This window comes from Kogia breviceps, chromosome 6 (genome assembly GCF_026419965.1).
Source record: "Kogia breviceps isolate mKogBre1 chromosome 6, mKogBre1 haplotype 1, whole genome shotgun sequence".
Taxonomy (NCBI): domain Eukaryota; kingdom Metazoa; phylum Chordata; class Mammalia; order Artiodactyla; family Physeteridae; genus Kogia; species Kogia breviceps.
The window spans coordinates 142198402-142224164 of NC_081315.1; positions in this window are offsets into that span (position 1 = coordinate 142198402).

The following is a 25763-nucleotide window of genomic DNA, read 5'->3' on the forward strand; positions in this document are numbered from 1 at the left end:
AGTGTAGGCCTTTATAATTATTATCACTATTCCCATATAATTAAAAGGCTTTATGGATGTGCCAAAAAAAACATTTTTTTTAAGGAAAATAATACCCACCTCCCAGAAATGCAAGGATCAGAGGTCATTCAAGTCAATGGCATTTAGTGGGTGTCCCGAAATTAGGATTCTTGGTCTTTAAATAACAGGTACCAGCGAGCCAATGAGTCCTCCCCTCCACTTCCTTGGAAGGATTCGAGCCACTGGGAGGAATTCTGGAGCCTCAGGAGCCCAGCCCTGATCCCAGCTTCCCTTGCCCCCCCCCCACCGCCCCCGTCACCCCGCACCCTCTCGCGTGCCGGTGACTCTCTAAAAACTGCCTCGTTGGCACTTGCACTGAACTTCAACCTCACGCGTCGGTTTCATGTACTTATTGAGTTTTATTCATTTATAAACCACCGAGGCGCTGTGTGTTACTGTGATACGCACTCCTCAGATAACAAGGCCAAAGAAGCCAACTTTTACTACCGAGTGTCTGACTTTACAAGCCTGGGTGCGGAAGAGACACAAGATCTAAAACTAAAGAAGGAATGAGGGGCTTCCCTGGTGGCGCAGTGGTTGGAAGTCCGCCTGCCGATGCAGGGGACGCGGGTTCGTGCCCCGGTCCGGGAAGATCCCACGTGCCGCGGAGCGGCTGGGCCTGTGAGCCATGGCCGCTGAGCCTGTGCATCCGGAACCTGCGCTCCGCAACGGGAGAGGCCACAGCGGAGGGAGGGAGGCAGGGAGGCAGGGAGGCAGGGAGGCAGGGAGGGAGGGAGGGAGGGAGGGAGGGAGGGAGGCAGGGAGGGAGGGAGGGAGGGAGGGAGGGAGGGAGGGAGGGAGGGAGGGAGGGAGGGAGGCAGGCAGGGAGGGAGGCAGGCAGGGAGGGAGGCAGGCAGGGAGGGAGGCAGGGAGGGAGGCAGGGAGGGAGGCAGGCAGGGAGGGAGGGAGGCAGGCAGGGAGGGAGGGAGGCAGGCAGGGAGGGAGGGAGGCAGGCAGGGAGGGAGGGAGGCAGGCAGGGAGGGAGGGAGGGAGGCAGGCAGGGAGGGAGGGAGGCAGGCAGGGAGGGAGGCAGGGAGGGAGGCAGGGAGGGAGGCAGGGAGGGAGGGAGGGAGGCAGGGAGGGAGGGAGGGAGGCAGGGAGGGAGGCAGGGAGGGAGGGAGGGAGGCAGGGAGGGAGGGAGGGAGGCAGGGAGGGAGGGAGGGAGGGAGGGAGGGAGGCAGGGAGGGAGGGAGGCAGGGAGGCAGGGAGGCAGGCAGGGAGGGAGGGAGGGAGGGAGGGAGGGAGGCAGGGAGGGAGGGAGGGAGGCAGGGAGGGAGGGAGGGAGGCAGGGAGGGAGGGAGGGAGGCAGAAGTTTCGGTTTTTTAAAAATGAGACAGATCCAGATCCTGAGCGCACAACAGCACTCTCAAAGAAAGAAAATTACCGGCATCATCACATTAAACTATTAAATCTCTAAATCCATGTTTTACCACCTTTAAGAGCAAGGCCACTGTCACACCGCAGGCAGACAGGCCTGCAGTGTCACCTAGTGGTTCCTGACCTCTGAGCCCAGCCCTCTCCGTACTGCTCACTTTCCTCCTCAGCCCGCATCGTGCCTTCCTGGTGGTTGACCTTGATCGCCACTTGCTCCTGAGTACCCACGCCCAATGTCCCCACAGGCACCAACACATTCACGGAAGAGCACTCCGAAGCTGCTACAGAAATAGAATTAGAGGGACCTCCCTGGCGGTCCAGTGGTTTAGAATCCACCTTCCAATGCAGGGGATGCAAGTTCGATCCCCGGCTGGGGGACTAAGATCCCACATGCTGCAAGGCAACTAAGCCCAAGCACCACAACTACAGACAAGCCACACAACGAGAGAGAAGCCACTAGAGAGAAACCACAACTAGAGAGAAGCCTGTGCGCTGCATGACGCAATGAAAGATCCCGCAACTAAGACCCAACGAAGCCAAAAATATAAATTAAAATATATAAATGAAAAATAGGGCTTCCCTGGTGGCGCAGTGGTTGAGAGTCCGCCTGCCGATGCGGGGGACGCGGGTTCGTGCCCCGGTCCGGGAGGATCCCACGTGCCTCGGAGCGGCTGGGCCCGTGAGCCGTGGCCGCTGAGCCTGCGCGTCCGGAGCCTGTGCTCCGCAACGGGAGAGGCCACAACAGTGAGAGGCCCGCGTACCGCAAAAAAAAAAAAAAAAAAGAAAGCAAACCCGTAATTGACAAGAGTCCAGAGCACTCGCTGAAAACCTCCATCGAGCAATCACTGTAGCCTTTCCTAAGCCTGTCGACGGGAACAGAATTCAGGCTTGTGCTCAAAAATCTGATGAACCAGTTCATAACTCTTGTAATTAACTTCAGATTCTCTTTAAAGAAAATTCTGGTCTTCTTTCAGATGTTGGTTCCACTAGGGTGGCCTTTAATTCCATGTTTATCAGTGGCTGAACGGAGAATCTTCTCTTTCCGTCGAAAGGCCCAGGATGGAATGAGAAACTAGGTCCACTCCAGATTTAGTTAATTGGGCAAATCAGCTTGCTTGTACCCTAGATGAGCCACCAGAAGGACAGACTGCTAAATTCTTAGACTCTGACAAAGGAAGGTCTCTAAACGAAACCAAAAACCTTCTAGTTTCTGCTATTATCGCAAAGAGTCACGACATCGGGAAAAAAGATTTAAGCAGTTCTTACAAATGTAAGCATGTTGGTCATTTTCAACCCTTTCCAATGTCCTTCTAATTCCCAATGAGGGGGCTCCGAGGAACTACAGGGGTTCTTGCCAATTTTCCCCTTAATGCATTTTCAGATTGGAGATGAATCTCTCTGTGTCTTTATTGATGCCAGAGCCACGCTCTCAGAGATCAACCCGCCTGCTCTAAAGCAGCCCGTGCCTCAGAGCGCTAAAACAGTTCAAGCAGTGGGGATCTCTAATGAACCTCAACAGGTTCCTGTCTCTGAACCTCTTCCCTATTGTTTAGGCCCTTTGAGAGATGCACACCCTTTTCTCTTGAGTTCCTCCACCCCTATTCACTTATTAGGCCTTGACGTCTTGGAAAATTACCACGCCAGACTCTCTTTCTCTCAAAAGGGGGAAACAATTCTAGAATTGACAATAGCCATCAAAAGAGCCAACCAGATGAATTAAAAGACACTCTGACATCTTTTATTTTCTCTGTCTCTGACGGTACTGAAGGTAATTCCGGAAAGACTGACCCGTTCTCCCTGTTGAATCAGCTACCACCCTTCTTACGGGCAAAATGTCCAACTAATATTGGCCAAATCCACAGTGTACCTCCCGCTATGATTCACACTGCTTACATGCCTTATGCCATTGGTTCCACCGACAAAATGCTAACATTCCTGAACGAACATTGGTGGGGAAATAGTAATAATGTCACAAGGAGGGCCTACCTTGCTTGTCCCACCTGCCCACAATACAACCCAGGAAAACCTGTTCACACTGATCCTGGATATTTTGAATTGTCTACTGGGCCATTCAAGGTTTGGCCAATGGATTTCATACAGCTGCCCCCACCTCAGGCTATAAATATGTTTTAATTATGGTCTGTATGTTTCCTCACTGGACTGAAGCTTTCCCTTATAGACAGGCCACTGTTTCTTGGGTGGCTAATATTTCGTTAGATTATCCATACCTGGGGAACCCCTCTCAAACTTCATAGTGATTGAGGAACCCTTTATTGGTCAGGTACTTCAACAAGTCTGACTGTTTGGCCGTTTTTACACTTCCACTGTGTGTACCATCCTCAATGCTCACTGCTAGTTGAGCGTACTAACAGCACTATTAAGACTCAACTGGCAAAATTCATAGAGAACCTTCAAATACCCTGGCCAAAAGCACTGTCACTGGTCCTTCTAAATCTCAGGTCCACCACCTTGAGACCTCATAAACTCTCACCCTTTGAAATAGTCACAGGGAGCCCCATGCACCCAGCCCTGCTTCTTTGATCCACAGATGATAAAAGGAGATATACTTCAGTCTTGTAAAGGCCAAATTGCTTCCACTAAAAATAACCATGCCGGGGCTTCCCTGGTGGTGCAGTGGTTGAGAATCCGCCTGCCAATGCGGGGGACACGGGTTCGAGCCCTGGTCCGGGAAGATCCCACGTGCCGCGGAGCAACTAAGCCCGTGCGCCACAACTACTGAACCTGCACTCTAGGGCCCACGCACCACAACTACTGAGACCATGTGCCACAACTACTGAAGCCTGCACGCCTAGAGCCCATGCTCTTTAACAAGAAGCCACCGCAATGAGAAGCCCGCGCACCACAACGAAGAGTAGCCCCCGCTCTCCGCAACTAGAGAAAGCCCGCGCGCCGCAACGAAGACCCAACGCAGCCCAAAATAAATAAAAATAAATAAATAACCATGCCCTTGTCGAGCAATCTTTTCACAGTCAGCTCTCAGGATGCAAAGACCTTAAACATCACGCCTTTCAACTTGGAGGTGTTCTCTATTGGCAAATGTGCCTCCAGAAAGACTCTCTTCAACCGCGCTGGAAAGGCTCCTATCAGGTACTGCCAACCAACCCTTGGGCCACCAAACTCGAGGGAACAGACTCCTGGATTCACATGACACATCTAAAGAGAGCACCAAACCCTGACTGGACCTGCACACGATCTGCTGACCTGAAGGTAAAGACGTCCCAGAATTGAAGCAGATGACATCTGATGGGACAGCTTTCCCAAGATATCCAGACCCGCTCTTTTACAAGGTTTATAATTCACAGAAGTCTCTCTTTCATCTACACCAAAAACTGACTCTGGATTATTATCCAAATTCATAGTTCCTGAATTTGCAACCTACAGGTTGCGTTACTGATACAACATTTGGTTCCAGACAGTTTCTTTTGAGATAACAATACTGTTTAATTACTTCATATTTATTCCTGCACCATCTTCATAAAGCACTTGTTTAATTCCTTCAGTTTTGAGTGTGCCCTTGCTGTAGTCACAATTCTAAGATACAGACTGTAGATGGAAAATGCCTAAGAGATCTCCCTCCTACCCCTCCTTGTTACTCAGATGTGACCACAATAGTTTTCCAATCGGTGTACTTTCCCTCCGACATGAGTCACTACACCCAGAAAAAGTCCTTCCGGCATCGAAGGACGAAAGGCCACCAAATGCTTGTTTTAAAAAAAAAATCAGGGCTTCCCTGGTGGCGCAGTGGTTGAGAGTCCGCCTGCCGATGCGCAGGACGCGGATTCGTGCCCCGGTCCGGGAGGATCCCACGTGCCGCGGAGCGGCTGGGCCCGTGAGCCATGGCTGCTGAGCCTGCGCGTCCGGAGCCTGTGCTTCGCGATGGGAGAGGCCACAACAGTGAGAGGCCCGCATATCACAAAAAAAAAAAAATCAAAAAAAACCAAAAACAAAACAAAACAAAACTTGACTCTTGATCAGCAATGCTTTTTGAGAAAGATCTTGACCCAAAGGGGAAAATGTGAAAATTAATAAAGGGAAACCTCACTAAAATGGAGTCCGGAGTCCAGAAAGGGGAGCTCTCACAGATACACCACTCACACATGGACAGATCCCAACAGAAGGAGACGTACCTTGTATCTCTGGCAGAAAGTGATGCTACTTTCCTACTGCCAGCAGGAGAAAGAAAAATTTCCCCCTTTCCTGGCAATAGCTCAGCCAATGAGAGACTGTCGCAACTCAGCCAATTAAAAAAATCACTATACTTTGAACTCCCAGTTTCCTCCAATGGACTTTTTGTTTATAACATGCCCTCCCAGCTTGCCCTTCTCCTCTATAAAAGAGTTTCCTCTCCTTTGCTTTACTAGACCGGCATGCAGTTCCCCATAGTTGCATGTCCCAAATTGCAATTCTTTGCTGTTCTCAAATAAATGTATTCTGCTGGTAAAATAACTTACTGTTTTAATGTTTTCGGTTAACAGTTTGCAAGGCTGACTCTCTCACAGTGCAGTTAACACCCTATGTAATTATGAAGACCAATATCTTTCCTTCATCACCAGTCCTCCCCCATGCACAAATTCAAATCAAATTGTACCTCAATGGTCAGCTGGAAATAAGAATCCAACCCACTGATAAGTCATACATACATGCATATGTCAGTCAAGATATGTGTATATATTGACTGCAGCTTCCTTACAGACACCAAGGCCTGCCTCAACCTTTAGATTACTAAAATTACTAGATGCAAAGACTCCATTAAATTCTTAGCCAGGGACGGCCCTTTGCTCTATCCTCTCTGGAGAAAGAGGGAAGAGGGCCATTAGTGATTATAGTCTCACACTGAGCCAGCTTTCTCTTCCAAATATTCCTGTGAGCAACAGCCTGCAAATGTGAAGTAACATCAGGAATTAGAGCTGTTTTCTGTGTGTACCTGTACTACAATTTCTCTGCTAGAACAAGGCTAGCTAGCTTTGAGAAGGATCAAATAGAATTCGAAAATCACCCTACTTCATGTGGCAAGAGCTTTAAGAATATCAAATATTTCTTACCAAAGAAAAGCAGTTGCAAGCAAACGGGTCCGAAGATTTTTCAAGATTCTCTCCTCCAGAATAGAGCAGTTTGAAACCACAGAAAATGGGTGTTGCCAAGTGGCGGGGGGTGGGGGGGGGAATACCGCTTTAAGAATACAAGAAAGCCAGTCCCTGAGAATGACAGAAATCGAGATAGAATAATCTCTGCCACCACACATGTGAGCTCCAAGCACAAGAGAGGCTGCATTTCCAGCAGAAAACTCTTTTCAAAGCACAGATATTGGAGAAATAGACATCAGTGCGTTCTAAACACAGCTGTGTTTGTCCACACCTACTCCCTGCCAGGCTGTGTTTGATTTAACCTGGCTTCCCAGGGGTGAAAGGCTCCCATATCGCATTGTTCAGTCTCTGGGGCTCCTTTTCTCCCAGCATTATAACAATTAATGTCAGATATAGTGAACTGACCTCTTATGAAATGTTGCAGCCAGCAGAGAAGTTTTAATAATCTTTGGGGTTTCATATTAAATGTGTGTTTAGAGGGCTGGGCTTTGTATTTATTCTGGGAAGAAAAATGTCCAGTCACCTGTTTTGAGTGTCATGAGCTGTTCCTGCTGGGATGACACAATGCCTCTGAGTCACGGCCACCTCCAGGAGAATGTATTTATTAGTACTGGAAAAAAAAAAAAAAGAAAGAAAACTGGGATGGAAGATTTGCCAGTTGGTTGGGCTGGGCAGGTTACAGAGTCCGGCAGACTATTTTGAGAGTTCCGGGTCACCTGAGAGGGGGGAGACCACAGAAGTTGTCAAGGAAGCGTAAAGCCCCAGTTGTCATCAGGATAACGGCTGTACCGGTTCTCTCGGGCCTGCATCGCTGCATCCCAGGCTGGGGAAGAGAGCGCTGATGGTGCAGAGTCAGCGTGTCCCTAGTTAGGGCCTGAGGGTAGCAGCATCCAATAGATAACAACAGAAGCCATTATCTCTGGCTGGGCTGCCTAGTGCAGGGGCCAGGGTTGCCTGGTGTCCGCAGTTTCCATAGCAGCGCTGGTTTGTTCTAGCTGGCAAAGTACACAGAGAGGGCCGGATAAACACTGCAGGAAATGCCACGAACAACGCCAAGTACCGAGCCTGGCATCCCGGGGCAGGCTTTTTGCCCTTTGGGAGGCCGCGGTGGAGGTGAAGAAGGATGCTTTTCAAGAGATGCCTGGAAACTAACAGCTCCTTCCGGCACGGTGCCCGGCTGAGCGTGGCCATTCCTCCGAGGCTAGAGCTCTGGGCCTCCCTAGTCCGTTTCCCAGAGCGTTGAAGGAGTGTGCAGCATACTCGAGATGCTGTTCAAAGGTTTGAGAGAGCCCTGTGCCGGCAGAGCGAGGGTTGGAGGCAAAGCGCTGCTATTCTCTGATGCTCCAAATTCTTTCTTAATTTTTTGTTTTGTTTTTGGCCATGCCGTGGGGCATGTGGGATCTTAGTTCCCCCGGCAGGGATGGAACCCGTGCTGCCCCTGTATTGGAAGTGCGGAGTCCTAACCACTGGACCACCAGGGAAGTCCCAGCCCCTAATTCTTTAAAGCCTTCTCTCCTCTCCCACCTGAGTGCCACTTGGCCCCCCACACGGCCACAGAGGGAGGGTTGAGGAGGGGTCTCTGAAGTCCCAGTCGCGGATTCGGAGCACCACCCTCCATGTCCCTGTGCTAGTGGCTGCCGAGGAGCTAACACCTCCACCCCTGGCCACGGAGAGCGCTGGGGAGGGGCGGGGGGCGGGGCGGGGGGCGGGGTGGGGCGGGGCGGGGGCGTGGTTAATACATGATTGGGATCTATTATGATAATATAATGGATTATAAATATAATAGTATAATATATTAGTAGCATTATAATAATATATAATAATAATAATATATAATATAATATAATATAATAGTAGCTACTATTTACTACTAAGTGAGGAAGGAAGGAGGAAAGAAGAGCTGGTCCCAGCCTGATGTATGAGCCAGGCAGTACGTAATCGGTCTGAGTCGGTTTCATTTGTCTTCCTACTGGATAGACGCGAACTAGCTGTGTCAGAAAAGGAAGCAGGGTTATTTCCTGCGCTAAGGAAGTTCAGCCATTTCTTGATATTACACCATCAAAGTACCTCAGCAGCATTTTTGTAAAGTGTTAAATAAAGTCCTCTAATTTAAAGATCCTTAATTATTTGTATGCCTTCCCCTCGCTGTTATCAGCATCTCAATCTGACAAATGGTAAAAATCACAGGTCCCGTTACATCTGATGTTTGCAAACGTCGTGCGTGTCGGATTAAGGGTAAAGAGGTCACGAGCTCTGGCTCCTATCACAAAGTCACCTTGCCAGGCTTGTGACACCCCTGTTCCCTGCCCTACGTGCACATGGCGGGGGGGGGGATGCAAATAGATCGCCCACCTCCATCCTCCCTGCTCGAGGGTGCGGCTGCTGTAACTCTACTTCTCTCCTGTACAGATCCGGGTACCTGCATCCTTACGTGACCTAGAGTCCTTCCCTGTCCGGATGCCTGTGCGCTTCGACCTTCAGGTTAAATGTCTTAAATGTCTTTCATTTAGGTGAGTCACCCTACTGTCCCCTACTGTACCCGAGTACAGCCTCGGGTAAATCTAAAACGTCCAAGTTAAAAGGGATGCAGGGATGGACCCAAGATGGAAGGTTCTGGGGGAAATCCACACAGTTAAACCTGCACAGGAAACAAAGGCCAACTGTCCTGAGAACTGATTTTAGCAAGGACCAAACATCAGACCTCATTTCTCTTTGTTTCTCCAGATTCATAACCAGTCGTCAGACCCATGAGAGGTGCTCAGAATTATTTGTTGAACTAGTGATATTTCCCAGGCTCCGGCATCCACGTGAACAGAAGTGTCTGTAGAATCCTTCAACACACCTGAGGCTCACCTGCTCACCTCTGACCCTCTCCGCCTGAGTCCGTGGAGAGCCCAGCCCACAGAGAGGAGCCCCTGAGTTTTCAGGTCACCGTCCTGTTGCTCCGAACAGACACAGGTCATGCCTTGAGGGGGAAAAGAAGCAGCAAGTTCTGCCCTTGTGTTCCAGCCCCTCTGAATTATGAGTTAAGGGCTTCCCTGGTGGCGCAGTGGTTAAGAATCCGCCCGCCAACGCGGGGGACACGGGTTCGAGCCCTGGTCCGGGAAGATCCCACGTGCCGCGGAGCAGCTAAGCCCGTGCGCCACAACTACTGAGCCTGCGCTCTAGAGCCCGCGAGCCACAACTACTGAGCTCACGTGCCACGACTACTGAGCCCACGTGCCACGACTACTGAGCTCACAGGTCACAACTGCTGAGCCCACGCGCCACGACTACCGAAGCCCATGCGCCTAGAGCCCGTGCTCCGCAACAAGAGAAGCCACCGCAGTGAGACGCCCACGCACCGCAACGAAGAGTAGCCGCCACTCGCCGCAACTAGAGAATGCCCGTGCACAACAACAGAGACCCGACGCAGCCAAAAATAAATAAATAAATAAATGTATTAAAATAAATAATTAATTAATTGTGAGTTACGAACAAGAATACCTGTCTCCCTGCCATCCCTCAGGAACCAAGAGTGTCACCATGCACATCATGTCACGTTCATAAACAGCCCTCTGGGTGAGTCTGCACAAAAGTACTCTCAAAACTGATGTGGTGGGAGAAAATAACAAACAAAACACAAAACAACAACCCCCGACGTCTAGGAGCTTAGAGCCTAATACTAGCCATCATTTAAGGAGTACTTAGCCACAACCGCCATGCAACGGTGCTAAGCATGTTCCTAACATCTGATTTACTCTTCACACTTGTAAAATGAGATGCCTCCTTATTTTCCAAGTGAAAGAACAGAGCTCAGAGAGGTGACCGTCGCTTGCCCTGGACCACACAGCCAGTAAGCAACGGAGCCCAAATGGAACCCAGGTTTGGCTCACCCCAAATTCCAGGCGTGCTCTTTACCAATTACATTAAGCTGCCCTCTCCAGACTGAGGCAAGAGGCAGTAGGCATATGCTACGTAAATGATAAATGAGGCTACAGAGTGTTCCAACCACCGCCCCCCAGATAGGCAAAAGGGAAAAACATCAGAAATGCTCGGACGTTTTTCCAATTTTTCTGAACAGCTAAAAGACTTACACGTTTCAGAAATCAATCTTCAGAGGTCCAGAGTGATTATTGCCCACGTCCCAACCCCCCACCAGCCCTGATCGACTCTCTGGAAAGGTAACCACTTCATAGGATTTTTAGGAAATCCTTCAGAGTTCATTTATGCAGATACTAGCACAAACCAATAGACGTTTTTTCCTTTTTGACCTTCACAAAAAGTAATGCATTCTACAGCCTGTTCTGCGCCTAGTTTTTTTTCCCATTTAGCCATAGATTTGTCAGTATCTCCATACCAATGTGTAGAGACTTTTTTTTCTTCGTTCCTTGTTTTTTACTGCAGTATAGAACTGCCTAACAGTCTGTTGTATTAACGCGTCATAACTGATTTAACCAGTTCCACGTTGATGGACAATTAGACCGTCTTCCAATCTTTTGCCATTAAGAAAAATGCTACAGTGAATAAGTTTGAACATATACCGTTCCATAAGTTCCAGTATATCTGTATGACAAATTCCCAAAAGTGGATGGCTGGATCCAAGGATACACGCATTTGCAATTTAGACAGGTATTGTCAGCTTGCCCTTTAGAGGGCCTCCAACAATGAGTTCCAGCAATATATGAGGGGGTCTAGTTCCCCATCAGGCTTGACAAGAGGAGGATTGTCAAAGCTTGAGTCCATCCAATCTGATAGGTGAAAAATATGCTAGCTCCAGGTAGCTTTAATTTTCTCTTATCATGAGTAAGGCCCAAGTCCTTTCTTATACTTAACGGACTTTCATATCTCCTTTTGGGGAACTCTCCCTTCATACGCTTTGTGCATTCTTTCCTATCGCTGTTTTCCTCCCATTTTACAAATGAGAGCCCTGAGGCCCAGAGGACATGAAAGCCTGTTGCAGGAAACAAAGTCATGAAGCGGTGAGGCCAAAATTTGAACCCAGGTCTGTTCAGAACCTGAGAGTTTAACCACCAACCCAGACTGTCTCTTATTATTTTAAAAAGAACTATTAATGGAGTTGTTTGTTCTGAGAGGGTGCAAAAATGAGATCTCAGTTGTCTCTTCACATGGTTTAATGAGTTCAACATAAAAGATCAAAGATGATTTTGCGTTCCATCAGATTAGTTTTCATCATAAAAATGTTAAAGCAATGGTAGGACTCACCCACGGAAATTTGTGAGGCGAGTCTGCAAGGCCTCAGCTCAATTAACCTGCACTGTACCCATCAGCTATGGTGCTTTAGGGCGAATATCCCAAGAGTTCTGTGTAGTTCTTGCTTTCAATAAGCATATACTCTAGGGCTTCCCTGGTGGCGCAGTGGTTGGGAGTCCGCCTGCCGATGCAGGGGACGCGGGTTCGTGCCCCGGTCCGGGAGGATCCCACGTGCCGTGCAGCGGCTGGGCCCGTGAGCCATGGCCGCTGAGCCTGCGCTCCGCAACGGGAGAGGCCACAACAGTGAGATGCCCGTGTACCGCAAAAAAAAAAAATAAAAAAATAAAAATAAGCATATACTCTAATCAGGAAGGGCCTGCAATCCACACATGAAACGTGAAAGGATCAAAATTGGAAACAAACACCCTAACTTTACTAAGGAATTGGCTAAAAATAGGGACGATACGAACTTCCAAAACCACTCACCCATTGATGCAAAACTCTTAGTAACATTTTATTTCAGAAGTAGATAAACAAGCGTGGGCTAGAGTTTAAAAAGGGTGGGTGAACACTGGTTTCCGTTCAGGAATTCATGTGTTTCCAGGGGAGCTGATTCTACCCCAGGGAAAGAGCCTCGGGCATAGTCCACACCAATCAGCACCCTCCACCCCCCTGGTCACAATGACAGACTCAGGCGTGAGCACTGGAGACCCGCCATGCCCACCGCAGTGACTCTCAGGGCTTTGCTTGGATGTCTAGGATAAATGTCTTTTCTCTTCCTCTGAAAAGTGCGGACTAAAGTCATTTTTGTTATCATGAGGAAAGCCAGAGGGAAACAGAACTTGACATTTTTTAAAAAAAACAAAACAAAAAGCATAGCTAGTGTCCCGTTGATGACGTGATGATGACACCTTTGGACCAACCTCACGCAAAGCCCAGTTTACCCACTGACTAGTCATGGGCCAATAACATTTCTTTACCATTTAAAAGAATTTGAGGAAATTTCTGTGGCTTGAAGTCGAGACCTTCTCTGGAAATTTCATGAGAGTGTTAGTACTTGATTGGACCTGAAGGGCAAGTGGGAATTTGATGATCTGTCAGGGATGAGAACACTCTGGAAAAGAAGAGTGATCTGCCCGTTGGTCACCTTTTTTTCTTTCCTGGCCACGCTGCTCGGCTTGCAGGATCTTAGTTCCCCAACCAGGGATCGAACCAGAGGCCCCGGCAGTGAAAGTGCCAAGTCCTAACCACTGGACAGCCAGGGAACTCCCTAGTCATCTCTTTTTCACATTGTCTCAAGTTATTGTAGTCACCTAACATTTCTCTCCTTGCTCTCCTCCATTTTTGTGGATTCTCTTCATTGCTATTCTCTCTGCAACAAATAATGGCCTCCTGCATTTCCCTCAGGCATAAATCCAGACCCTCAGCTTCAAAATATGTCAAGCACTTAACATGTAAACTCTCCAAAAGTGGCCAAGTGTACCCCGCCTGCATATTCCCCACCTTTGCCCACTCTATGGGAACCTCTTTCTTTATCTAACCAAACAATCGTAATCTAATTTATAACTAGACTGAGTATTTTTTTCTTTTGGCTGCTTTTGGGTCTTCATTGCTGCGTGCAGGCTCTCTCTAGTTGTGGCGAGGAGGGGCTACTCTTTGTTGCGGTGCGCGGGCTTCTCATGGCGGTGGCTTCTCTTGTTGCAGAGCATGGGCTCTAGGCATCTGGGCTTCAGTAGTTGTGGCACGTGGGCTCAGTAATTGTGGCTTAAGGGCTTAGTTGCTCCACGGCATGTGGGATCTTCCAGGACCAGGGATCGAACCCGTGTCCCCTGCATTGGCAGGTGGATTCTTAACCACTGCACCACCAGGGAAGTCCTTGACCCAGTTTTAAAACTGGTTACAATTAATTACATAAGTTCAATTTCATTGCAGTTTATTTTCACTGTGTACCTAACTTTCAGATTCATTCTAAACAGAAAGCAAGTCCTGGGACTTCCCTGATGGCACAGTGGTTAAGAATCTGCCTGCCAATTCAGGGGACAGGGGTTCGAGCCCTGGTCTGGGAATATTCCCACATGCTGTGGAGCAACTAAGCCCATGAGCCACAACTACTGAGCCTGCACTCTAGAGCCTGAAAGCCACAACTACTGAGCCCTCGTGGTACAACTACTGAAGCCCGCGTGCCTAGAGCCCGTGCTCCGCAACAAGAGAAGCCGCTGCAATGAGAAGCCCGCGGACCTCAACGAAGAGTAGCCCCTGCTCGCTGCAAGTAGAGAAAGCCCGCACGCAGCAACGAAGACCCAACGCAGCCAAAAGTAAAGAAAGGAAGGAAGGAAGGGAGGAAGAAAGAAAGTCCTATTCCAGACAGTCTGGCAAATTTGCCTTTAAGACCTTTAAGCTGGTACTGATTAAGCAGGAAAATTCATTCAGCTCACTAAAGAAGACGTTCAGTTTTTGAGAGGTTGATGGGACAGAGAAGGAAGAAAAGAGGGATATAGTTTTGAGTGTTATCTATTACTGTGTAACAAAACTACTACAAACTTAGTAGCTTAAAAAAAACACATACATTTGTTATCTCACATTTTCTGTGGCTCAGGAGTATGAGAACAGCTGAGCTGGGTCTTCTGCTTAGGGTCTCAGAAGGCTACAATCATGGTGTCGATTGAGGCTGCAGTCTCATCTGAGAGTCAGCTGGGAAAGGATCTGCTTTCAATCTCACTTATGTTATTGGCAAAATGCAACTCCTTGTGGTTGTAGGACTGTGGACTTCTGTTTTTTGCTGGATGTCAGTTGAAGGTAGCCCTCAGATTCTACATGCTGTCTGCATCTCCTAACTACATGGGATTTCCCTACATGGCTTCTTGCTTTTTCAAAGACAGCAAAGGAAAAAGAGAGACTCCAGCAAGATGGGAGTTACAATCCTATGTAACACAATCATGTAATCACATACACATAATCTCATACATCCTGTCACCTCTGCCATATTGTATTGGTTAGAAGACAGTCACAGGTCCTGCCCACACTCAAGAGAAGAGAGTCATAGGGTCTGAACACTAGGAGGTGGAGGTCATGGAGGGACCAGCTTGAGAGTCTGTCTGCCACAAGGTGAGAGAAGACTTCATCTAAAATTAAAACCAAAAACAGTCTCCTTCTGGAGGGAAACCTGCAGTGACGGAGGTGGTGCAGAGCAAAGGAGAGGGGTAACTTGGCGGGTCACGTCCTTTGCCCCGAATTTTCTACATCTGTGAAGTGTGGGCTCCAGGAGTGTGGGTATCCCCGGGACCTAGAGCAGGGCTGGTGTTTGATAAATGTTGAGGGACTGAATGAAAAATAAATAAGTCTCCTTCTAAATATTCCAGCTTACTTCGTCTTGTGGATTGAGACATCTACCTTCCCATGAAGCTCCAAACTGAAATCAAATAATACCAGTATCAGTTCAATAACCCACCTTCACCAGATGCGTCAATGTTTAACTCACCACAATCACCACTTTCAACATCTCAGCGCTCATTGCAGTGGTTAAGAAATGGGACTTGTTTGCAGGCATAGGGGAGAGAGTGGCTTTTTCTCCTGAGCACACTCACAGAGGATGCATTTGTGTGTGTCCCTGTGTGGTACACACTCCAAGGCCTGGTAGCAGAGATGATGGATCCCCACTGAAGGAAAATGACAGTCAGAATAAGCAGACAGGGCTTCCCTGGTGGCGCAGTGGTTAAGAATCCACCTGCCAACGCAGGGGACGCGGGTTCAAGCCCTGGTCCGGGAAGATCCCACATGTCGCGGAGCAACTAAGCCCGTGAGCCGCAACTACTGAGCCAACGTGCCACAACTACTGAAGCCCACATGCCTAGAGCCCGTGCTCCACAACAAGAGAAGCCACCGCAATGAGAAGCCCGCGCACCGCAAGGAAGAGTAGCCCCCGCTCGCCACAACTAGAGAGAGCCCGCGCACAGCAACGAAGACCCAACGCAGCCAAAAACAAATGATAAATAAAATAATTTTTAAAAAAAAACAAAAAAAAAATAAAGAATAAGAAGACGAAGCCAACGTGTCACTTCATACAAAGTCTGTGCTGCAACAACAGTCTGGCACAGGGATTGATTACAAACAAGATGACACTTCCCTGTGGGCTGCCTCACGCGTTATTGTAAATAAATACCATGCGTTTTTAGCATCTGCATGACTGCGGAGGACAGATTAAAAGGGCCTCTGGTAGACAGTAAATATCCCGGGGGGTAGACAGTAAATATCCCGGGGAGTACAACGGCCCTTCTCGCCCTGCGACAGGCGTTTTGCCTCCTGTGACACCGTTTCATAAATAAAATAGGGCTAGAGCACGGCGCCGTAAGAACAGAGAAGGAACGCAGAGCTTGCCATTGAAGTATGCCCGGCATGGAAACGACCTAGGGCCCCTCAGCAGCTGGGCGGCGTTTTTGATTGTTTGCTGGTGGTGAGGCCCCAGAGAAGCACTTGATTCCCGGGAGCGTTTCCTGCAAATCAGAGCTGGGTTTTTCAAGATGGAAATAGATCTGTTGCATTTTTCAAATCTCTCCTGACCCTTACCCTGGCGGTTCCAAATCTGCCGTCCTAGGGTTTTCAAATAAAGAAGTGACTTTAACCAAGGAATATAGAACAACTGTTTTTCTCTTTATTTCCTTAGGCCTAGCTTCATACAGGGTTGAATTTGAGCTCCCTGTGCAAAATTCGTTTTTTTCATTTCCGTGCCTATCCTCTCGTTTCCTATCTTCCTCCGCGCCTCTTCTTCACATTTTCCTATCTCTTGCATCTTTCTCGCCTTCGTAAACACAAGACGGGCAACCGGGAGGAGGGGACGGGGGTGGGGGAGGGGTGGTACCGCCTCCCTTTTGATGTGACACGAGCGCCCTCTGCTGTCCAGAGTGTGCACAACTCGGCATCCGGGCAGGTTCCGACCTCCTGAGCAGTTGAGACGAAAACATGCAGACGTCCTCCCCTCCCTGGGCAAACGCTGCAAGTATTGTTGAAATGCATAATTTAGCAAACCACAATTGTTTGTTGGCGGCCCTTTCATTATTCGCTTTTCAGTTATTAAACGCACGCGGCGGAGGGCCTGGTGTCAGCCCTTAGCCGACCGGCGGCTTCCTTCCCAGCCCCCTCGCCTCTCTCCACGCGAGACATTTTCGATCTCTTCTGTCGGGTCAGGGTCAAACTACAGTTGTTCTGCGATGACTTGATCAATTCTCGGTTGATGGACTCTAAATGAAAAAAATGCCTACTGCTGCCTCGTCGCTGCTTAAGAAAGAGTTATTTCTGTAACGTGCTGTCAGTCCGTCAGGGTCTGTGACAGACGCAAGGAGTCGAGTGAAATAAGGAAAAAGATGTATTTAATGCCTTTTATTAGTCTCCCTTCCTTCTATCAGGGAGCAGATGACATCCGTCCTGGGCTGTCCTTCTCGACCCAAACGGGCAGGGGAGCAAACGCCCCTCCATCCCATTCTGAATTGAGATAATAAGCCAGACCTGCTTTAAGAAGACGTGCTAATCACTGCCCCCTGCCTTGAGGCGATTCAAATCAAAAGCACCGGCTGCAGGTGAGAGGGGAACCTTTCCCCAAGAAGAAAACTCTCTGACTATTTGAAGGGAAGCCTCAGTGGGTACCTAGAGGAGCCCCTGCTTTGGAAGGGCAAACAGTTCCACCATCCAGAATTTCAGGACTATATGCTGTAACCCCTAAATAAATGAATCACTAAATAAGGCCCAAGGCAAAGAAGGAAGCAGAAACTCTCAAAAATGAATGGGAGATTTTATTCTAAAACACAAGTTTTAAAAATCTGATTGATATTTTTGCTCCTGAACACAAGCCCAAGAAACCCTCACACCTCCTCCCCACCTCACCTCCTTCTCTGTCCTCCTGAAATAAGGCAACGGTTTCCTTTCCAAATAACTCAGTAGAAATGGATGTTTGAATGCAGAGAGGCCTATTACCAGATGTTGGGGGGGGGATCCCTAACTGTAAATAATTAGAAATTTCATCAAATTATTCCTTTCCTCAAACTAAATATGACTTGCAAGGAAGACTCACATCTTGATACTTTGCCTCCTAACACTAGTATGTGCGGGCTAAGTATCCCGAAGGTTGTGAGGAGGGCCCAGCAGTAGAGGGGGAGGGGGTCAGGGAGGGACCCTACCAGCAGTTTGCATAAACCAAAGCACTGGGACAGTCTGTGAGGCACAGTACGTTTAATAGTGGGGAGCGTGAAATGTGAAGCGGCTCTGCCCTTCTGACCTGGGTACCAGTGGCGCCTCTGCCAGCTATAACTGGCTGTGTGACTTGAACACGTCTCATAAGCTGCCTCAGCTTCAGTTTCCCTGTTTGTAAGATAAAGTGATGCTTCCTCCTTCATGAAATTAAATGCGAGCATTCATATGTGCCATGTACGTAAGCACTTAGCCCAATTAGGGTGCAAGAAACATGCGATGTGTATAGGGCACTCTTAGCTTCCTATTTGCATTCCCTTATTTCCATTCCAAACACCAGTCGGGAGAAGGGCTGTCCCATTTGTAAGCTTCCTAAATCCTGCCTGCCTTCGTTTATCCAGCAAACATTTATTGAGCCCTTACTGTGTTCCAAGTACTATGCTAGGCTCTAGCTACTCAAATATGAAAAGCAGTCTCTTCACCCTCTAGGAAGAGAACACATAAGTTAATTACCTATATAATAAAATGTGGTCTCTTTTTGTAATGTCAAATAATCATCAGTATCAAGGCTGCAAAGAGCTTTACGTGCAGTCTTAAGAATTGCAATTTGGCAAACACAGATTTGGGTAAAACCGAAAGAGGTTCTAGGGAAGAGAAAGAGTCAGGAGCTTACAAAGGCAAAAGTCACGAGGTTGTACGCTGATACAGGAAAAGAAATCTTTGTCTTGGGCTTCCCTGGTGGCGCAGTGGTTGAGAGTCCGCCTGCCGATGCAGGGGACGCGGGTTCGTGCCCCGGTCCGGGAGGATCCCACGTGCCGCGGAGCGGCTGGGCCCGTGAGCCGTGGCCGCTGAGCCTGCGCGTCCGGAGCCTGTGCCCCGCAACAGGAGAGGCCACAACAGTGAGAGGCCCGCGTACCACAAAAAAAAAAAAAAAAGAAAAGAAATATTTGTCCTTAAGGGGTAGCTGTCATGAGTTATTTTAGCAGAAGGGTCGGATAAGTATCTCGAGTTTCTGACGTTAAAAGGCCAGATTCCATCCAGGCTGAGACGTGCATAAGTCACACATTCTCGGTGGCCTCTCAGCTTCATTTTCAAGAGTTCTCTTAGCGACACCAACTCCATTTTCATTTTCCGTTCACGATTACTGGCACAAAGATAGTTGGTGTCATATATGGCAATGTGACATAGATAAAATCCACTTTGGGGGATTTAGGAGTAGGAAGGAACAACATTTTTTTTTTAATATATGCAAAGTAATATATCACATCATTCATTCAGAGTAACACAGAATGCTAAAAGTTTACATTTATAAATCTAGGTATTTTGAATGTTGCCACAATTTTACAAATGGTATAGAAGCCCCAACACGTTCATACATTTTTTTGCAATCGCCCGTTTTAATTTTCCTGTTTCCCCCCACTTTGTATTCAGGTAAGAAATCATGCTAGGGAGGAAAAAAAAAAAAAATGTCATCTTGAATATAAATAAACTTAGGTCCCCACCAGCAAGAGCTTTTATGAAAATTTGAGAATTTTGAGAGTCCAAAAGTTCGAGTCTATCTTTTTCTCTGTTGTGTCCCCAGTTGCTAGTTCAAAATCTGGCACAGAGCAGGTGCTCAGTAGATCTTTTCTGACAGCAAGAGTCAACAGCAGGAGGACTGATGGAGGCTCCTTGCGGAAGTACCGACAAGGATGCACGTTTAGCCAAGGCGAGAGAACCAGGGGCTCTTCTGAGCGCCCAAAGATGGGCAGCATCCCCTCCCAGTAGCTGAAACCCAGTGCAAGGAAACACCCAGGGGGGAAGCCAAGGGACGTACCTGGAGGCACCTGCAGAGACATGCCATGCACGCCACACGGAGAAAACACAAATAGAATTTCACATGAGCCCCAGATTGATTATTGTAAATTTAAGATTTGTCCAAGATCTGAAATTCGTCTCAGTGGTCAAGCCCTAAAATACAAAAAGATAGGGTGTTCCAGTGATCAAGTCAGAACCAACTCTGACCTTATTGTCCAGAACCCACACATTTAACAAAATAGCAGCAGAGCCTAACAGTACATTTTTAAAAGGTGCAGACGAGAGAAAGCAGTAATTAGCCCTGGGATCCAGAGAGTCCCTCAAATTACCTCCATTTGCTTCCAGAGGTCTGCAACAACCAAGTGTATGCTCTCTATACCCGCAAAGCAGGCACTCAGATTTGCACTCACTGATTTTTTGATCAAATCGCTTCCTACAGGGGTCTCCCCTTCCAATACAGAGTTCTATGCGTTCCGGCTAACTGAGTGAAAACTGTAGCATGCAAGGAAGCTTTACTTCTAAGTTGGAAATTATTACAGCTCTGAATTAATTACTATAATTTTAGAAAATTACTGCAACTGAAATATTTATTTCTAATCGTTCCCTTAAACTGTAACAAAGATTAATAATTGCACTGGTAATGCCAGGTAATACAGTTAGTTACAACAAAAAATGACAAATGCAGTGGTTGAGCTACATAAAGGTTATTATGGAAGAAGCAAAGAGAATCCCTAGGGCAGTTTGAGGGGTTGAGTGTGGAGAAGGAAGAGAGGCAGGTTTCCCGGAAGACTTAGCTGAGCCTTTAAAGTTTCCTTTCCCTCCACTCCAGCTCCACCCTCCTTTCCATTTGTATCTGGATACACACCTATATGACCATTTTGAAAGGAATGAATAAATCTGGACCCTGAATATGTCCAAAGCCAAGGAAAGGACTTGGTAATTGAGACGACCTTCCAAACACTTCGAAGACTGCTCTGGTGTCACATGGAAGCGAACTGAACGATGAAATAATCAATTTTCAAAAGATTTTTCTACTGTGAAATATTTCAAAATATTTTCAAAGCAAAACAAGAAAAAAGTTACTCAGCCATTAAAAAAAAGAATGAAATAATGCCACTTGCAGCAATATGGATGGACCTAGAGATTGTCATACTGAGTAAAGTTCAGTCAGACAGAGAAAGACAAATATCATATGATATCACTTATATGTGGAATCTAAAAAAAAACGGTACAAATTAACTTATTTACCAAACAGAAATAGGGTCACAGATGTAGAAAACAAATTTTTGGTTACCAAGGGGCAAAGCTGGGGACAGGGGAAGGGATAAATTGGGAGACTGGGATAGACATATACATACTACCATATATAAAACAGATAACTAATAAGGGCCTACTGTATAGCACAGGGAACTCTTCTCAATACTCTGAAATGACCTGTATAGGAAAAGAATCTTAAACAGACTGGATAGGGGGCTTCACTGGTGGCGCAGTGGTTAGGAATCCGCCTGCCAATGCAGGGGACACGGGTTCGAGCCCTGGTCTGGGAAGATCCCACACGCCGCGGAGCAACTAAGCCCGTGCACCACAACTACTGAGCCTGTGCTCTGGAGCCCAAGGGCCACAACTACTGAGCCCACACACCACAACTACTGAAGCCCGTGCTCCGCAACAAGAGAAGCCACCGCAATGAGAAGCCCGTGCACCGCAACGAAGAGTAGCCCCTGCTCACCGCAACTGGAGAAAGCCCACGTGCAGCAACGAAGGCCCAACGCAGCCAAAAATTCATTCATTCATTCATTTCTTTTTTTAAAAAAGAGTGGAGATATATATATATATATATATATATATATATATATATATATAACTGATTCAACTTGCTCTACGGCAGAAACACAACATTGTAAATCAACTATACTTCAATTTAAAAAGTATTTTTAAAGCATAGGAACAGGAAAAAAAAGGGGGGGGGAAGAGAGGGAGAGGGCGAAGAAGGAGACAATTAAGTCCCGCAGCAGAAAGGAGCTCGAAATATTTCTTTATATTGATACAAAGAAACTTTCTTCCGATAAATGTATCTGTCCACCCTGATCAGAATTTACAGAGAGCCTATCATCCTAAAGCCAAGCACTTTTCATTATTTTTATCAGAGAAATGGAGGAGGTTTACACTGGTAAGTGCGTCAAAATTTCCTGAGCAGTGATGCTAAGTGCAGGAAGGTGTTATTACGTCTCTGGCCTCCCTCCCTGATCCATAAGGGCTCTCAGGAGAATCGTGAACGTTGAGAACGGATTAGAGTGATGTGAGGTCGAGGAAAATGGTGGCTGAATGTTGGTAAGATATCTACAAACGAGACCCATGTCATCCTTTCAAAAGTACGGTTCACGCTCTAGAGCAAGCAGCAGCAAAAGAATGTTTGATGAGCTGGGAGAGAGTGAAGGAGTACGATTGTCTGACAATAGCCTGAGCTTTCTTCTGTACTTTCTTCTATAGGGACCTATTAAAGAAACAGGAAATGGAATGAGAAGCTCGATGTGTGATGAATGTCAGTTACTATTACTTTCTGTGAAGTTCTGACAAAAGGCCTTGGGTATAGACTGGAATGTAACAAGGTAAATCCATAAATAAACAATCACCTGCATTCCGGTGTTATTTGCTTCAGCTCTTGTTGTGAACTGGAGACTTGGTGAGGTTACAAGAGAGGTTCTCGACAGACAGGAGTATCAACTTGTCACTGTGCCCGTATGCTGAACAAAACAACAAAGATTTGTGGTTTCTGCCTGGGGGATCTGATGGATTAGGGTATTCGAGTCTTGACTTGTTGGTAGGGGGAAAAAAAGAATACTCAAATCCCCCTTGCCTCACTGTTTGCTTCTCAGCACTTTTATGGATGGTTTCGTTCTGATGTGGAACGTCAGTGAGATTAGGAACCTCTGTAGGTAAGTGATGGGGTATATGAGGGGCGCACATGGCCTTGCTTATAATAAGCCACGCTGATCTATATGCCACCAGGGGAGAATGTTTGGTAACAAGACACAGACTTTGAAACAAGTGATAATAGTACCTTATGCTCGCACGGTGTCTTTTTTTTTTTCTGGACGCTTCTTCGAGCATTTTACAAACTTGTAGAAAGGGTCCCTCACCAGTCATTGGAATGCAGTTGTATCTAGGGTAGAATAAAGACAGCCGCTCTGCCGGAAAGTATGTTTTCAGGAAGAAAGTTTATTTTGTCGGCGTGCTGATGAAATTCTCTACTTTTCCTTTTCCTCAGGGCGTTTCTGTGGGTTTGTGGGTATGGGGCTGGGCACGTGCCCCGGGCCCGTGACCTGCTGTCCACATCCGTCACCGCCCCCTACAGACACTGCTCAAACGGGTGACAATGCATTAAGTGAAATATCCTAGGCAGTTGGAAATGTGTGTGCGTGTCGTGGGGGAGGAGCTGGGCTGCAGAGGGGGGCTGGGTTCTTTGGAGATATGAGATGATGTCATGGGTTCATTGGAAGGGTCTCGGGTCTTTCTTACCAGCAGCTGGTCGAGTCAGAGTTCCCTTCTTCTCCCCAGCAGCCTTGACCCCTAAGCCACGGCCCAGGCCCAGCCTCCAGCAGGAATTAGTATGGGGTCCGCAAAGTCACACAGAAACCCCCAACTCAAAAGTGCCTCGCACTTGATTTTATGCTCCACCATTGCCGTCTTAAAATCCCTAACAATTTTATCTTTGAACTTGTGTTTTGTAAGCGAAATACAATGCACCGTGGAGCCCGAGGAGAGGAGAGATGTGTGCGTGTGGGTTTACACCACTCGTTACCGCCCACTGGCATATACTGTTGGCAACGCTCCCTGCATAAAGTTCCTGTGCTCCCAGGATGCAACAGGACTCAGTGTTACAGCACAACTGAGTTGGTGGTGCCCCGAGACGGCCCCCCTCACCCCACAAAAAGGAGGCCACGTTTTCCATTCACACCAGCTTGGCCTGAGAGAAGTCAATAGTGTTGTAAGCAGCAAGAACACTCAAGAAATCCTATCATCTCCTTTCCTGCTTGTGTTACATCCGGGAATTAGCCAACCACACTGAAAATGATGATGGAGAGAAAGGGCAGCTCCTCCTTCCTTTCCTTCCTCATAAAGCAGAAGGAAGACAGTGTCAGTAGAATGTGTCACATCAAGTCAGACTTTTCCATGGACTAGAAGAAGCTGATCTGAGTTCCTAATTGTGTCATACTTTTAGAACGTCTGCATGTTTTTTTTCAAAGCACCCAACATGGAAATACAGCTGACAAACTGATTGAAAAATATTTATGGCATTTATGACAGAAAAATAACAATTTCCTTGACATTTTAAAAGCTCTTATGAAACAATAAGAGAAAGATAAACAACCCAAGAAAACATGAGATTAGGATACAAATAAGCACGTCATGAAAGAACTTCACATGACCAACAATAAGTATTGTAAAATGTTTTAAAATTCATTAACAAAAGAAATGCAAATAAAAATAACAATGATATGGAAGTTTCCACCCAGAAGTTTGGAAAAGATAAAAATGAAAATATCAGCAGCTACTACAGGCTTGAAGTGGAACATAAGTGGAGGACGGTTAACTACACAAATCAATATTAAATAAGAATGGGGACTTCCCTGGTGGCGCAGTGGTTGAGGGTCCGCCTGCCGATGCAGGGGACGCGGGTTCGAGCCCCGGTCCGGGAAGATCCCACGTGCCGCGGAGCAACTAAGCCCGTGCGCCACGGCTACTGAGCCCGTGCTCCAGAGTCCGCGAGCCACAACTACTAAAGCTTGCGTTTCTAGAGCCCGTGCTCCGCAACACGAGAAGCCACGGCAATGAGAAGCCCGCGCGCTGAAACAAAGAGTAGACCCCGTTCACCGCAACTAGAGATAGCCCGCGTGCAGCAACGAAGACCCAACACAGCCAAAAATTAATTAATTAATTAGTTAATTTTTAAAAAAAGAATGCCTTTGATTCAGCAATAGCATTGTTAGGAATCTACAAAAGAGATAATAGGACATTTATAAATATGAATATGCAAGATTGTTCACTACAGCATTGTTTAGACTACCTAAAAATTAAAATAATCTAAATATCCATCTATAGGGTATAAGTTTAATCAATTATTGTAAATCCATACTGCATATACAGATGTTAAAAAAGAGATAACTTTATCTGTATAGATGTAACATATATATATATGGAAAATGTACACAGTGTATTGTGAAATTTTTTTAAAAAGCAAATTATAGAACATAAAATGATCCCATTTGGGGGGAAGATGTGTGTATTAAAGTTATATATTCTTATAAATATTTCTGGAGGAGATCATATTTTAGGATCACCCTTGGGAGGTGGAATTAATTGGAGAAGAGAGAAAATAAATGAGACTTTTACTTTACGCACTTCTGCAGTTTCAGGAAAAAAACATTTCAGAAGCATATATCTTTCTTGTAATTTTTTAAAAATTCAAATGTCAAGATAATAAACCAAAATCGTTTACTGCACATCTCTACAACAGAATATTAAGTAGCCATTAAAAATGATGCTGTGGGGCTTCCCTGGTGGCGCAGTGGTTGAGAGTCCGCCTGCCGATGCAGGGGACGCGGGTTCGTGCCCCGGTCCGGGAGGATCCCACGTGCCGCGGAGCGGCTGGGCCCGTGAGCCGTGGCCGCTGAGCCTGCGCGTCCGGAGCCTGTGCTCTGCAACCGGAGAGGCCACAACAGTGAGAGGCCCAAGTACCGCAAAAAAAAAAAAAAGATGCTGTGGATCTATACATATTGACCTCAAAATATGGTCACGACGTATATTTCTATAAAAAGAAAAGGTTACTGAACACTGTATGTAGCACAATCACATTTGTATAAAACTTTGTGTCTTTTGAGAGAAGAGAGTCAGCCGTCTGGAAAGATGGTCACCAAATATTAGCAGCGGTTATCTTTGGGCAGTGGTACTTTTAATGATTTTTCTCCTTTCTTCTTTATGCTTTTCTGTGTTGTATAATTATCTTCACAATGAGTGTGTATTCTTTTTGTAAATCGGGGGTGGGGGGAAATAGCT